Raw genomic sequence first — 16,147 nt, 5'->3', positions numbered from 1 at the left:
TGTGTCAGGATCAGAACTGTCAGTGGCCAAGCAAATCAATCTTGTAAGCTTGTAAGACAACTCAAGACAAATATTCCTCTGTTGTGCAGTCCCCATCCATAGTATGGGAGGAGAAAATAAAGTTTCTTTGTCGGGTTCTATTTGATGTAGTCCCTAGTAGCCCTGCCATTACCTTAGGTGATTCTCCACACAGCCAGCAAAGACTAAATAAAACAAAAACATGGGATATTAATGTACTTTCCTTGGAACTGGGCAGAGCATGCTGTTCTCCTGTAGTTCTGCAATGGATTCTCCAAATCTATCATAATTAAAATCACACTTCTTCGGACACAACCTCATTAGTGCCAAAATATCACATCTTGTGCTATTTCCCTGGGACTTTAGCAAAATAAGTAATGATTCTTCTGATTATTGAAGCAACTTGTGCTATTATGACTGCCAAGTGAGGATGCAACTGTTTAAGCAGCACTCGATTTTTAAATTCCTACTTTGGTTTAGGTACACATAACCCCCCAAAGAGGAGTTTTAAGCAGTAAACCCATTCATCCACAATATCTCCTTTTCCATACCTGGAAGGGAGGGATGAGGTGAGTAGTTGATTGACAGGTGTGAATTATTCAGATTCAGAGACAGGTTGTCCTATTCTTTCCTGGTCTCTACATTGTCAGATAATGCTTTTCAAATGTCCAAATGTTCTGTGTCATTTTATATACCTCATCCAAACTACACAATTAATCTATTGTGAGGTAGTGTCCTAGGCTCTCGGGATCCAGTGGTAAAAAGGACAAAGAGGAATGCTATAACCTGATAGATGTTTCTGGCTGCTTTTAAATGGCTGCTTTGGAGCCCATCCCACATAAATCCAGGTGAGAGAAGATGGTAGCTCAGGAGGAAACAGTGCTACATAGTTGGGCTTTGGATAAACTCTGAAAGTAGAGTTGACAGAATTTAACAGAGGGCAGAGTTGCTGATGTATTAAATAAATGTGCATGTGTGTGGTGGGGAGGTGAAGTAAAGAGAGGATTGAAGGATATGCCAGAACTTTTGTCCAGAGCCTCAGGATGGAGGGTGTCACTTACTGAAATGGAAAGGGCTGGTAGAGGGCCAAATATTTTGAAAATGGGTTTTGTTTTGTTTATATTATGACTGAGAAACTTGACATTTGAATGAAGATTCAGTTGGACACAGAAATTCACATGTCCTTTAGTGTCAATATTTTTTTCCAAACTTTATTTAGAGATCTTCTATATGTTAAAATGGAATAGTTCCAGAAGTTTTATGCATATCCATTTTGGTAAATGCACTTGACAAAATAAGGACATAAATGATGTAAGTACCACAATCTCTGAATTTCTCTTTCTTCCTTCCTTCCTTCCTTCCTTCTTTCCTTCCTTCCTTCCTTCCTTCCTTCCTTCCTTTCTCCCTCCCTCCCTCCCTCCCTCTCTCTCTCTCTCTCTCTTTCTCTCTCTCTCTTTCTTTCTTTCTTTCTTTCTTTCTTTTAGTTCAGACTGTGAATAGAAGGGATGCTTTTTCTGATAAAAGATGCCACTGAGTCAGGACTAAAGACAAACAGAGCAGACCAGGCAAACAACAACAATGGCCCGTAGCAGTAAAGCCTGTGTGGTCTGCAAGGGATTTTCACTAGACAATTTTTATTCTTCATATGCTTTCCTTAAACTTCATTTCCAAAGCACTTCTGTTTTCAAAATCCAGAAGAGTAAGAGAGGAAATACATGCATCCCAGTTCATGTTCAACCCCCAATGTAAAAGTATGGGTGAAAGGTTTAATTTAAATGTGCTAAGGTGGCAAACACTCTCCCTTGTCCCTGACATTACCCATCTTGTTTGGTCTCTGGAAGACATCTAAATATATGACCAGGAGAAAGGAAGATAGCACACAGAGCCTCCTCATGGAAGAGTGCACTGGAAAATATTTAGGGGACATTGGTTCACTTGGCAAAAGCTCCCCTTTTAAAAATAAGTCTGCAGAGTACTGGGGGTGGCACACCTTCCTGAAGCAATGACCTTCTCCTGGTAGCTGCTGGAGGACTGCTGCTTATGTTTAGTTTCCTTAATCCTGATAAAGCAGTGAGGAGGGCTTAGGCGGTAATTTATTTATAAGAAATTATAATAAAGCTTCAGCAATTTGAATGCTGTGTAGAAAAGTGGGAGGTAGGCTGTACAGAGGCAGGCTATCTAAACTTAGAAATGAGCATTATGACAATCTTTTGGTTTATCTACCCTTGGAATCAATTTTGTCATTTTTTAATTGACCGATTTTCCCTTGTTTGCTTAACATTTATTAATTGATTGTTATGCTCATGCAATTAATTCAAAAGCTGGCAAGTTTAACGCAGAGAAATTAATTTTCTTTTACCAACATGCCATTTAAAATACATTTTTGGAAGCCTGGGTTACCAGGAAATTACCTTCAAATTAATCAACAAGGAAATTAGATGGTAGTGTCCCTTGACATCTGTCAATCCAAAATATGTCAGTTTCTTCCTTTTGTTTGAGCGAGATTTTTCCGCTGAGTAAGGAGTAAGAAAAACCCTTGGATGTTAAAGTAAAACTACCTGAATCTTAATGGGCAGAGAAAGGAAAGCAGTTCCTTTGTATAAATATGCAATGTTTAAATGATTTTTATTTTTTCACTGAGGGTAATTTGAAGAAAAGGGTAAATTTTATAAGAGAACATGAAAATTAGGCTCATCTCTGTCTTTCTAAATAGTCCCTTTGCCACTTTTCTTTATTTTCCCTTTGAACCCTCCTAGGAGCTAGCACTCTGCTAGGCCCTATGGGGGCACACTTGTCAGGCAGGTGGGGATGTAGGTCAAACCCTGAATAAGACCTGAATAAGGGGAGTAAAGAAGAGGACTGGTCTCACCAGGCACCATGGAAAGGCTCTCATGCAGGAGGCCGCATTTGTGTGGAATTTTTATGAGCAAGTAGGGTTTGATGGACATTTGGTTTGGAGAACTATTATAAGCAAAAGTACAGAGACATGAAACTGTATTTAGGAATTGAGAGGCCTAGAGAGGACAGAGTGGAGTAGGTGGGGAAATGCTGGGATACATGAAACTGGCTGGATTGTGGAAGGCTGTGAATGCCATATGACATGACATTATTTTATAGACAAGAGGGAACCACTGGGGCTGGGGTTGTGGCTCAGCGGTAGAGGGCTCGCCTAGCACGTGGAGGCCCTGGGTTCGGTCCTCAGCACCACATAAAAATAAATAATAAAATAAAGGTATTGTGTCCAACTACAACTAAAAAATAAATATTAAAAAAGTGGGGGGGGGCGATGAAGAATTTTGAAGCAAGGATTATTTGACTGCATTTGAGAATTGGGAAGAAAACTTTGAGGGCATTCATTCATTCACTCAATCAACCAACCAGTCAATGTTTCACCTTTCTTAGGCACCATTGTGTGCTGGTGCTGGGGCTATCATAGTTAATAGAAAGCACACAGTCTGTCTATCTATACATAATCAGAATGTGAACAGGGATATAATAGAAAGATGAATACAAGGAATGGCCAATTCCCTGTCCAGATAAAGGTAAGGAATGAATGTGGATAGAACTAGTGCTCACTACTCAGGCTTGAACTTTGGACCATTCTTTATGGTAACCCTTCCATTTTGTAGGAGTTCAAAGGTAGAATTATTGAGTGTATTGCATCTCTTAGACTCACTTTTTAAAAAAATTTTTTTAAAAAATTAAGACAGGTCTTAGCCAGGTTTAGTGGCGCACACTTATAATCCCAGAGGCTCAGGAGGCTGAAGCAGGAGGATAGTGACTTCAAAGCCAGCCTCAGCAACAGTGAGGCACTGAGCAACTCAGTGAGATCCTGTCTCTAAATAAAATACAAAATAGGGCTGGGGATGTGGCTCAGTGGTTGAGTGCCCTGAGTTCAATCCCCAGTACCAAGAAAAAGAAAAAAAAAAAGGCAGGGTCTTGCTAAATTGCTGAGGCTGGTCTCAAACTTGTGATCCTCCTGTTTCAGCCTTCTGAGTCACTGGGATTACAGGAGTGTGCCTCCATGCCTAGCTTCTCAGACTAATTTTTTTAAACATATATATTTTTAGTTGTAAATGGACATAATACCTTCCTTTTATTTTTATGTGGTGCTGAGGATCAAAACCAGCACCCTCACATGTGCGAGGCAAGCACTCCACCACTGAGCCACAACTCCAGTCCTTAGACTCATTTTTGAACCTCTCTCATTTACCAGATCCAGTCAATCACTGAGCCTCTTTCTTTGCTGTCTCTCTTACTCTTGACATTGCATCCATTCTCAGAACCATGACACCAACACAAGACTATTGAAATCCCACATGTGGACACCTTGGTCAGTAGCTTCTGAACTAGTCTCTCATTATTTTTTTCTTTTTGGTGCTAAGGATTGAACTTGGGCCTTGTTCATGCTAGACATACACTCTATTATCGAGTTATACCTCCAGTCTGGCCTCTCTCTCTCTTTTTCTCCCTCTCTCTCTTTTCCCCCACTCTGGTCCATCCTACATTTTCTTGCCAAATGTATCTTCCTAAAATAGCTTTACACTAAGAAAGCCAGACTAAGAGTGATATGATCTCTCTCATGTACTTGTGTAAATCTGGAACAACCGTGTGAACTCTCTGAGCCTCAGTTTCCCCTGGTGAAATAGGGATGATCATTCCTTTCTCGCTATTCAAGAATCTCGATCCATTCTGGAATGTCATAAGTAACACAACTTAGCTGTCACAGATCATGAAAGACTTGCAACAATTTAGCTCCAAACTTCACCACTTGACTTGCCTTCCTTGACTTCCCTCTTTAGACTCCACATGCTTTGCACAGTGTCTCCTGAACCTGCCTTGTATTTACCTTCTCCATTTCTTTCCTCATATCACCTTTCAGATCAGGAATTCTTCCTCTGTCTCTTTCCATTGGTGGAAATAATATCTATTCATTAATATCTTTATCAAATCATTTTCCCCTCTGGCCAAGTTAGCCCAAAGCTTTCCTCTTCCCTTGAATTATTATTATTATTTCTCCCACCTTGTCAACATTAGGTACCTACTATCGTGGAGTGTTCTCTCCCTGCCTCTGCCTTTGCCTCAGTCTCTGATTTTCTCCTCAGAGGCACAAAATGTGTCTTTTGTTTCTCTGTGTCCCTCACAGGCACTAGACTATGGGATGACTGACAACTTGCAAGACTCTATATCTGTCTGTTGCATGAGGACTCATGAGGTTCTAACTTAATTTTTTTTTGGTCCTTACTATAGCCTTGGAGGCAGGTTGAATGGACGTTTATCTCCGTTCTAGATATAAGGAACTGAAGGAGAAGAGAGATGAAATGTTTGATTACAATTACACAGCTAAAATACAGTTCTGACATTCCTCCAAGTTCAAAGCTTTCTCATAGTCTACCTATAACCCCTGCCACTCTCAATTCCAATTTTGATCCACCTGAGCAGTCTAAACCATTCAGCTCCCGTATGGATTTCCCTTTAAAAGATTTATATCAGTAAGATTCTTCATAGGGATTAATTATTCCTTGAACACAATGGGGTACTTCAAGAAGCCACCCTAGTGGAACTAAAGAAAATGTTCTGTGAGCTTCCCATATAGTAGGTGTGTTTGGCTTATCTGGATTTTGAAGAGACTGTCTTAGCATTTCTAACTCCAGGAAACCAAAGTCTTTACAATACTAATTACAGACTTTAGTAATTGGTTACTTTATTCCAAGTGAAGTACAAAGAGGGATACATATAGTTTCAATCACTAATCAATAAAATACCAAATTCAAGGTTGGATAATAATGACACTAGGGAGCTAAACTTTAACATTAAGCAACGTAAGCAACAATGACAAGGAGCCCTGTGAGGTCTATGGTGCTCTCCAGGTCCTTGTGCAGCCTAATCCCATCAACCTTGATTTATTACTGATGAGTATATAACCCTTTACCCTGAGGCCACTCACAGACTCTACTGTGGGGACAGAGCCCCGGTGGAATGTCCATCTATCTCCCTCCTCTTACTTTATGAACATCCATTCTGCCTTTGCTCTCTTCAGAAATGGGTGTTCTGAAGGCTTCTATTAAAAATACTTTTTCTTCGTAAAAATAAATGCTCCAAGAACAGAAGCAAAATGAGGAAGAGATCAATTCCTAGTGATAAATGTAAGCTAAGCCAATTCTTCTGAAATGCTAAAATCCTAGACTTTACAGTTATAATCCAATAAAGATCATATTATTGGCTAGTCACAGTCACTTAGAGTTTACAGAACATTTTCACTCATAACATCTTAACCTTAACCTCATAATAACTCTATGATGTTTCAAAAGAGGTACTATTATTCTTTTTCAACAGACCAAGGCAGGCTAAGTGAATTCCCCAAGGTCAAATATAAACCATGCAGCAAAACCAGGACTAAAACCTACATCTGTTGATTCTCAGGCCAGGGCTCTGTATGTTCTACCAAGTTACTCAAAATGCCATTGATCCAATAATTTTTTATATCATTTTATATATACGTATATATATATATATACATATATACAGACTACTTATAAAAACTGTATTCATGAATTTCATGTTTTAATAATTTATAGTTTTTTAAATTTCTGTTTGGTAGTTCTATTAGGCTAGAACAATTACTATCACAAAGCTGATAGCTGTAGAGTTTTGATTTTTAAAAAAAATATACTTTTAGTTATAGATGGACACAATACCTTTATTTTATTTTATTTTATATTTATTTTATGCAGTGCTGAGGATCAAACCCAGTGCCTCACACACACTAGGCAAGCACTCTACCACTGAGCTACAACCCCAGCCTGAGAATTTAGATTTTAATGATATGTTTGAATCAACTTCTATACAAATATTTTATCATTCAATTAATGGTCAATTTTTATGCAACTCACCAAGTGACCTTATGGTACTCTTAATTGGTTATAAATATGACTACTGAGTTGCCTAGTTATTTTGGAAAGACATGTAACCATGCTTCTCTTTGTCCATGGGCCTATTTTCTATCTCCTCCCTCATGCCCAGAAGATATCCCAAATAGTTCTGGAAGTTCACTCACTTTTCAGTCCTCTTAATAATTCAAATTTTCTAAATGACATGTTCAAATTCCAATATGACCACTGTAAATACCAGACTGAACTGAATTAGAGGTGACCCATGTGTTATGCATACTGTAGAAACTTAGCCAGAGTTTGGAAGCAACTTCTTCTCTATGAACGGAGCTGAAACTATTCATGATCTTTTGAAACTCATTATTTTCACCACGAAAATAGGAATTAAGGGCTGGGGATATTAGCTCAGTTGGTAGAGTGCTTTCCTCGAATGCACAAGTCCCTGGGTTCTATCGCCAGCAACACACACACACACACACACACACAAAATACATTCTACTTTCATGTATAACTAACAATAACAAATAAAAATTATAAAAATAAATAGGATTTAAAGTTGTTCCAGGCAGTTCTTTTCACTTGTCTTCTCCTTCATGCTGTGCTCAGATAGCCAGGTCATGTCATGGTGACCCATGGTGAACTCTAATAATGCTACTTGTGACAAGTGACACATAAGTCATGTTTCCTTTGAAGCAGGAAATGTCCACTCTAAGCCTGGCACTCTCTTGTGTTGTTCAGTGTCTGCCCCCTAAAATTTACTGTGGCTTTCCTATTTGGCTGACTCTTACCGCTGAATCTAAAGACCTGTCAATTGCATCCATGATTTCTTTTGTGAGACACTTCATGGTAGTCACCTCAATGAGAAATGAGCATGTTTCAAAAAGGCCCCAAATGGTCCATTCTGTCAGCCCTACCTCATGATTCTCAAACAGCTTCAGACCTTTCAGCTTTATAATTCAACAATTTTAAGGAAGGATAGGGTGAAGAATATAGGGAAAGACTCTCAGAAGAATGTGTGGTATTCTTGGGAAAAGGAAATGAAGATGCTTTGCCATTTTCTAAAATAGAGTATCTGTTTGTATCTCTGTCTTTTTAAAAATGTAATGCGATGGGCTTGGGACCCAGACCCTAGAACTGATATAAACTGTTGCCTACCCACATTCTGAAGAAGCCATGGCCTCCCTATGTCTACAGGAGCCCAGTCTTTGGGCCTGGACTCAGCCTACTGTAAGAAAAAAGTGATTACTTTCTTGATTACTCCCTAGCAGGTAAAACACTTTTTTTAAATCTCCTAGTGGGGTTGAACCCAAGGGCACTTTACCTCTGAACTTCAACCCCAGCCCTTTTATTTTTTTATTTTGATCCAGGGTCTCACTAAGTTGTCCAGGCTGACCTCAAATTTATGATTCTCCTGCCCCAGCCTCCTGGGTAACTGGGATTACAGGTATGTAATCCCTACCTCACCCACCATGAAATGCATCTTTAACATCATTGTTTTCCATATTCTCTTCCTTCCTTTGCTGCCCAAAGATGCTCATTCCACTCCATTGTGGCTAATATCTATGATTCCAAATCATGCACTATTCCATTCCTAACACACTCTCTATTACATTAGTGCTCAGTTTTAAAGAATATCAGCTAAAAAATCCCTCTAATATTAGCTGGTGCTGCTTTACTGTGGTACAAGTTACTGTTGCCTCAGCTTTGTTCATCCACCCACTTCTTTCTCTAGTTATCACCTCAGGGAGTTCACGGGGTGCCTCTGAGTGTGTGTTTCTTCTGCTATTTCTCTCACTTTTTACCTTATTTTCTTAATAGGCTCAAGAGGCAACTTCTCCAGGGTAGCTGATTTTTCTCTTTACAAATATTTGAACAGAGGATTATTATACCTCAACTCCCTTGGGAGCCTTTTCTGAGCTGAGAGTCCATCCAGCCCTAGGGAGGGAACTGAAAGGCCAAGCTTCCCTTGTGTGTTAGTTAGCTTTCTGTCACTATAGCAAATACCTCAGACAATTAATTTATAAAGAGAAAAGGTTTATTTGAGCTCACAGTGTTAGAGGTTTCAGTCCATGGCCCCATTGTCTTGGGCCTGTGGAAGCACATCATGGCAGAAATGTGTGACAGAGCAAAATTACTCACCTCAGACAAGGAAGCAAAGGAAAGAGTGAGGAGGGGATCAAGCTTTCCACAATACCCCTCAGTGGCACACCCCCAACGACTTAAAGACCTCTCACTAGGCTCCACCTCTTTAAAGGTTCCTCCACCTCCCAACAGTGCCATGATGGGGACTAAGCCTTACACAGCCTTTGGAGGACATTTAAGGTTCAAACCATAGCAGGAGGAAAAGAAAGCTCCATATTTTATTGTTCTTGTAGCATAGACATCTGCCCTTATATTAAGTGATGGGGTAAGGAAAGATAAGAGGGAAGAATTTGTGAATTAAGGGTTTGGGGAAAAACAAATCATTTCCTTTCCTCAAGAAGCATTCTCATTGTGTTTGCCTATTGTGACTATTGAAGTCAAAGCAAGGAACCTGTAGATTTTTCTGCATATATATTTTCTTGCTTTTTAGGGTATTGGCTGCATGATCTGATAAAAGCTGTGACTAAATGAACCCTACGATTTGTATTCCCATGGCCACAAATGTATTGGTTGCTCCTCTTTCTCTTTTCCTCCCCCCTTTGGCTCTGGAAGGTTCATTACTTACAGTTACTGCAGAATCAATCTGAACTGGCCAAAATCAGTGATGGAATTTATAGCATAATAAATGCCCTGCCACACAAATGCAGTTACACATGAATGGCTTGGGAATGTTCTTTTGAGCAATCCTTCTATATTGTGGGAGTGTACTATTTTTTTTCATTCATTTATTTTTTTTATTAATTTAATAGAATTATATTAAGCATATATTAAGAAATATAATCTTGAGAGCAACAAAACAAATTCTTCTCCAAGGCAGGTATTGTTGCAGAAAAACAATGCTATTGATAAAAACAACAACAAAAATTTAGCATATTGATATTTGGCAGGGAAGTTATATACATTTTTTCATGCTTCGTATTAGCCTTTTGGAGCTCCATTTTCTTAATCTCACATTACATTACATTTTTTCTCTTTATATTTATATTTTTGTAAAAATATTTGAACACTTCTCAAAGCACACTAACAAACTGTTCTTTACAAGAAGCAGGCTTCAAGAGGCAGGCAGCATTTGAAGTACACTCAAAAGATAATGCACAGATTGGGGTATCAATGATTTTCCTTTTTAAAAGTCTGCAAGTTAAAATATTACATTGGTATCTGGCTCATTTTTCTTGCTAAGTGCCCGTATTATGGGTGAATCCTGTTTTGTAGCATTCTGATACACCGAGAGTTGAACTTGAGCATGAAATGTTGAAAAAAAAAATATCAGAAAGACAGATGGTAGGCCGTCCTCCCCAAAACTCAATTTCATATTATGCATGTGATTGCTAATAGGCAAGCACTAAAAAACAATTTTCCTTGACGGAGAAGCGCTGATAAATTGTCAACATAAAGTTAGAGTGTGGTTGCTCCAGTGATCGAAAGCTGGTTGTGAGTTTGGTCCCATCAAAGTCGGCTTCTCAGAACCGTATGAAAATTTATGAAGGCGTATGTCTATAAAGTGACTGAAAACAACTCATAATGCATGTTTGTTTATTGTGTATCAGCTCTGTGTTGCTTTAGTACATGCAAAGAAACCAAAAATGTCCCAGCCCATTTGTGTCCAGTTCATTTCTCTAGCCTCTGCATATGGTAATGAAAAAAAGCCAAGAGCCAAGTAGGGATGTGATTTCCCCTTGAATCCTGAGAGCTGACTTAAAACAAAAAGATTTACTCTTAAATGGCTCTTGCATGGTTCGGAAGTGTACTCCATGGGGTTACACTAGCTTTGTGGTGATAGAAGTAGATGTGTTTGAGGGTAATTGAGAGCATTGATTATCTGGGGAAGAAAAAGATGTGTGAAAAAGAAAAATAAATAAAATCAAGTAGATAAAAAGCAACTCAACTAATGACCTGCAACACAAAGCACCAAAGTTTCACATTATCTTTGATAGAAAGATAAAGCATATGCAGACACTGCAAAAATAGGCAGAAAGGGAGAGATCTCTTTTTAAAAATTTGTTGAAAGTTTGTTTTTAAAAAAGTATTTAAGAATTCAATCCAGGAATATAAAAGTTCTTTTTTCCCCCCTGAGGAAGAGGGAAAAAAAGGTGAAAATTATCATATTGAAAATCCAGTACTCAGATACTATATTTGATTCTTTAAAAATCCCACTTATAATATTGAATATTTGCAGTTTTAAAACTCATATTTTATGTCATCAGTTACTGCTCGCTTAAGTACAGTTGTTTAATTGCAGATGGGTTGCCCCTGATCCAACATGCACAGTTCTGATTGGAACAAAGGGATTGGTGCTTAGATAACCCTATTTTTGAAGGTTGCTACAATTAGAATAATGGTTGAATAGTCAATGAAAATTTGAAATGAATGACTTGAACAAATAAATTTTTCTAACGAGAAGTTTAGTCATCATCTTTAAAGTCAGGGGTTTCACTGAATCATATATCTAAGGGGAGCTCAGGCTGCCTGAAATGTATATTGTGCCCAATATAGGAATATTTCCAAGCATCCAGCAGTGTACAGAACAAGTACTCTGAGACTGAGGTTTAGTTTTTGCTTCCTGCTTTGATTCATTTTGCAATCCAAGATTTCAGTGCATAAGGATTTTTGGTTCTTGTTCCCTGTCCCTGTTTAGTTCTAGGAATATCATATTCCTCCTCTAAGAATGTCTATTTATTCAAGCAACTTGAAGTTTAGGGGGGAAAAAATCCCTGCACTCACATACTCACATTGGCAGGATGATAGGACAAAAAAAAGGAAAAGAATTCTAAAAGAAATTTTCCAATGACTTACATAAATTGAAAGTCTTAGTCTCCTACCTTAAAGGCTTTTATGGTATCCTTGTTAGAAAATCATGTTCTCTTTCTTATAATGAACCCAAGAAATTTTGTTAACATGAAATACTCATAATTTTTATCCTTATTACCCTGAACACTGATTATCCCGTGGGGCTGGTACTGCATGAAACGAAGCCTCCTACTCTGGTCTAGGTTTGCCAAGTCAGTCCAGATGTCTTCAGTCCTGCTTCCCATGAGTCAGAGATATTTCTGCTCAATGTACTTGATGCCTCCATCTTTCTGCTGATTTGCATTCATAAATTACACCTCTTAATCATCTAATATCTCTGCAGAGCCAGTCTATCCTTTAAGAGTTGGCGAAAATGATGCTTTCTGTGGAATCCTCTCCTCTTGCACCACACAGATTTACCCATTTGATGGTATTGCTTTCAAACACACCTCTACTGTAGATCACATCACACTCTCTCACAATCATTTCTTTGTGTGCCTAAGTCTAGACTCTGCTCTCTGTACCAAGTACTTGGTTTATCCATCTTTGTCTCCCTAGCACCCAGTACAGTGTGTTATACACAGAGGCACACAATCAGTATTGACCACATGATTGAGTGAAATCAATGCCTAAATACTCTGAACAAAAGGTGATGTTGAAGAGTGAAATTTATAGATTATTCTTGGTTACTCTGGATTCTCTTTGTTTTCTCACGTTCTTATAAATGGATAAAGCTTATTTTTAAAAACAATTTAGTATGTAGATGTAAAGGTTTTGGGGAAAATATATTCTGAAACCAGCTGGAACAATTAAAATTAGTTATTTCCTATTAGTCTGAAAGGAACTGAGGTAGAGAAGCTCTAGGGTCAGCATACGCCTTGTTCAGCTTTCTTTGAGGCATGGGGAGTAATAAAGCGTTCCATTTTATCTTCAGTGAAATAACACTGCTGAAATATCACCTCATTTTTGATGTCAGTGATGATTTCTTCTTACTTCCATGATGTCAAAAGGGAATTAATATTATTAGAGTGACAGATTACTAATGATGCTGTTAAAAAAAAAAAAAGAAATAGCTGAAATCATTATAACCCAAACATCCGATGTATCCCTTCTTGACTGAGCCCCACTGTTTGGAACTTTGAACAGAGTCATTCTGATATCACAGCTGTATAAAAATTATTCTAAGCAGGGAGTAAATCAAGAGCAGGTGTCTATGAATTTTCACTAGCCGAGTACCATCCTCTTAAAGTTTTTAGGACTGGCTGGCATGATTAGGAGGGTGATTTATGAATGCAAAAAGGGAAAAGATAAGATTCTTTGAGGGCCCAAATTTCTCCAGGGCTCTTGTGGCACAGCTCCACTGATGTCTTCCCCCAGGAGACAAGTACTGTGGGGAGGAAGATTGGATGAGGGTCCTTTCCAGGCTTACCAGTCTGCCAAACCTCCATGGGAGAGTGACATATGATTTCTTGGTTCTTGTTTTTTTTTTTTTTTTTAGCCTACTGAGTGCCTTTCTGTCACTCTGTGTCTACTTTTGGGTTTTAATTCAGCATGGCAGGCTGAGTGTTCTCTGAGTGCTTGAGAACCTGAGGGGGACAGATACCATTTTTGTGTCTTGGAGCTCAAATTCACAGAATTCAACTTTCGTCCACCATGCCAAGGTGGGATGTGACCACTATGGGTCCTTGGGCAAATTGCGTCACTTTCCAGATCTTTCCAATGATGAGAGAAAAGACACATTTCATAAAGAAGATAGTAGTTCACAATAAAATAACAAGTCAAGAGTAACTGTGGTTTACATTTCTGTGATGTCTTTCTTTGAGGACCTTAACAGTTATAAACTGTTAATTCCACTCATCATTAAGAGCATTTACTCAGGATTCAAATGCCTATGGGGCCATTTCAGTCATATTGAAAGTTTCAGGTCCTTTCAACTGGAAACTTACAACTATTGTAGACAATGCTGGCACAGGTGTTTACCAATAAGCTAAATGCAATAAAAATATTAAAGGGGAAGACAGATAAATTCCATAAGAACATGGTGCTGTATGTTGTTTGGCATAGAGTCATTGTTTTGACATAAACAATACTGTGTTAAAGGAAGTGAAGAAAAAAATCTGCCACTGCTCATGGCATAAAGCAAGGGGAGTATTTTCTCAAATCACCACTTTATTTTTGTCTTCGATTTAGGATCTCAATTGATTTCCCGGAGTTTGGGTGGTTTCATTCCATCTATATCTTCCTCTCAAGACAGGGTACACAAGTTCACTGAGTCCCTCTAAGAATAACAAAATCCTCTCCAGACCTCTTCTAACACCTTGCAGCATTGATTTAGTAAAATGTTTCTTGTAATATTTAGGTTCTCAAACTAGCTTTGGTCACAAAGAAATATGGTAGCTCTTGGTTACTCTGAATGGCTCTTGCCAGACTTCCCCACAGATTTTATCATCTCCTTTTCCCCAAATAAGGGGCTGCTCCTTAGTAGGCAAATCCTCTATTCCATTTTACCCAGAACATCCCAAAGGCCCTAACAGCCCTAAGGTACACACAGTGGAGTTAAAGGGGATACAGTCACCACCCTCCATCACTAATGAGCATGGAAGGGAAGTTCTATTGTTGGTTTTTAATCAAAGAAATAGAAGCTCAGAATAACTAGGTTCCTTGTCCAACATTGCAGAGCAAGTAAGGAAAAATTGCTGGTCGTAGAATGGAATTTTCTGATTCTCCCCACCAGGTGTGCCCCTATTAAGCCACTCTGTTTTCACGATTTCTACAAGGAATCATGAGTTTGAAGGACATTTGATAAGGGGCTGTTGAGGACTGTTAAATATATTCAGAACTACGAAGTAATAATCAAGTATCTCTTGATTGTGCTTCTAGAGCTCTAGCCACTAGAATTGGGTACAAGTGGGGTACAAGTTAAATACATGTTGATTTGTTAAAAACCGAATAGGATAGCATAAAATACGTCATAGAATATGTCAACCGTTAGTGTAGCTTTTTTAAAAGCAAAAGGAGGAAAACTTCAACTTACACTTATCAGGGCCTGGAAACGAAAAAAAAATTAAATAAGTCCATTGGTGGCATTTTCTCATCTCTAAATCCCCTTTAGAAGAGCTGGAACTCTGGCCCAAAGAAGGAATGTGTTTTGGCCTTAGCTAGTACAAATCATGTACAATATTTTTTTACATTCATTCATTTTTAAAAACAAAAGTTTATTGAATTTCCTCTATGTATCTTGTTTTAGGAGCTGTGGTTTACATTTTAGTGAGGGAGAAAAACAAATAAATGTGTAAAACAGTGTCAGGCTGTATTAAGTGCTATCAAGAACAATAAGGTGGTGGGATAAAGCATATGATGGGGTATAGAGGGTATACTTGAGGTTTTTTGATTGGGAGGTGAAGAAAGAAATGTTTAAGTAGAAATCTTAGTGAAGTACATGTGTGATCCACAGGAAAATCTCAGGACAATATACACTCCAGGGAGAATAAAAAACAGGTGTGAAGGCCCCCGCAAAAGGAAGATATGAAGGCTGCTATAACTCAAGCGACAATGTGTATGGGTCATTTCCATAGGAATTTGCAAAATAGGAGGTGAAAAGCAATGGTAAGTTAGAGATAAATGTTGCTCAGAGGTAGTTCAGATTAACACACACACACACACACACACACACACACACACACACACACACACAGCCAAGGCAGCATCCTAAAACTTCTCCCTTCAATATTACTACGGAGGGTTGAGAACATAGTAATCTCCTCTTTAAATAAGAGTCTCTTTACTCAAAGAACTTTGCAATGAGGTCATTTTTCTAGTCTGATGGTGGAGTTTGGTGGAAGCATTATAGAGAGTGGAATGATATGATTGGTTCCTTGTCCCCTGAGAAGTCAATACTTGAAAAGATGAGAAATCCAGAATCCTGGCTCTTTTCCTCCATTTGGAATGAGTCAACAGAGTCCCCTGTGGAATGGTGCATAGTATCTCTGCCATGCAGCAAGGCTGAAGCCACAGTGGTATTTTGCCTTCCCTAGAGGGTTCAATTTATGTATGTAGATGCTCTAACCACACCTGAAGCCTGTGGGCTATAACAGCCTAGAAGCTCCATTTATTCCAGAGATCCACAACATCAAATTAGCCCTGCCCCTACTTCATTTCTTACATTAAAGGGCTATATTAGTCTTGCCATGACGCTAAATCAATTCTAGAGAAAACCATTTGGTATGTGCTTCTTTTGTTAAAGGGACAGATGACGTATTTCAGTCATATTTTGTCCCTTATAATCAAATCATTATTCAGGACACTAAAGC

The 16,147-nt window shown here is 38.6% G+C and overlaps 1 protein-coding gene across 6 annotated transcripts in view; it reads right to left on the bottom strand.

Moving 5' to 3' along the window:
- The window catches only part of Npas3 (neuronal PAS domain protein 3), an 830,756-nt gene that overhangs the window by 38,194 nt on the left and 776,415 nt on the right, over positions 1–16,147 (bottom strand). The gene's annotated exons all lie outside the window — the stretch shown is intronic.

The sequence above is a fragment of the Urocitellus parryii genome, chromosome 6, assembly GCF_045843805.1.
Source record: "Urocitellus parryii isolate mUroPar1 chromosome 6, mUroPar1.hap1, whole genome shotgun sequence".
NCBI lineage: Eukaryota > Metazoa > Chordata > Mammalia > Rodentia > Sciuridae > Urocitellus > Urocitellus parryii.
Note: the sequence above shows the minus strand (reverse complement) of the source record. Positions and strands in the feature narration are given on the sequence as shown.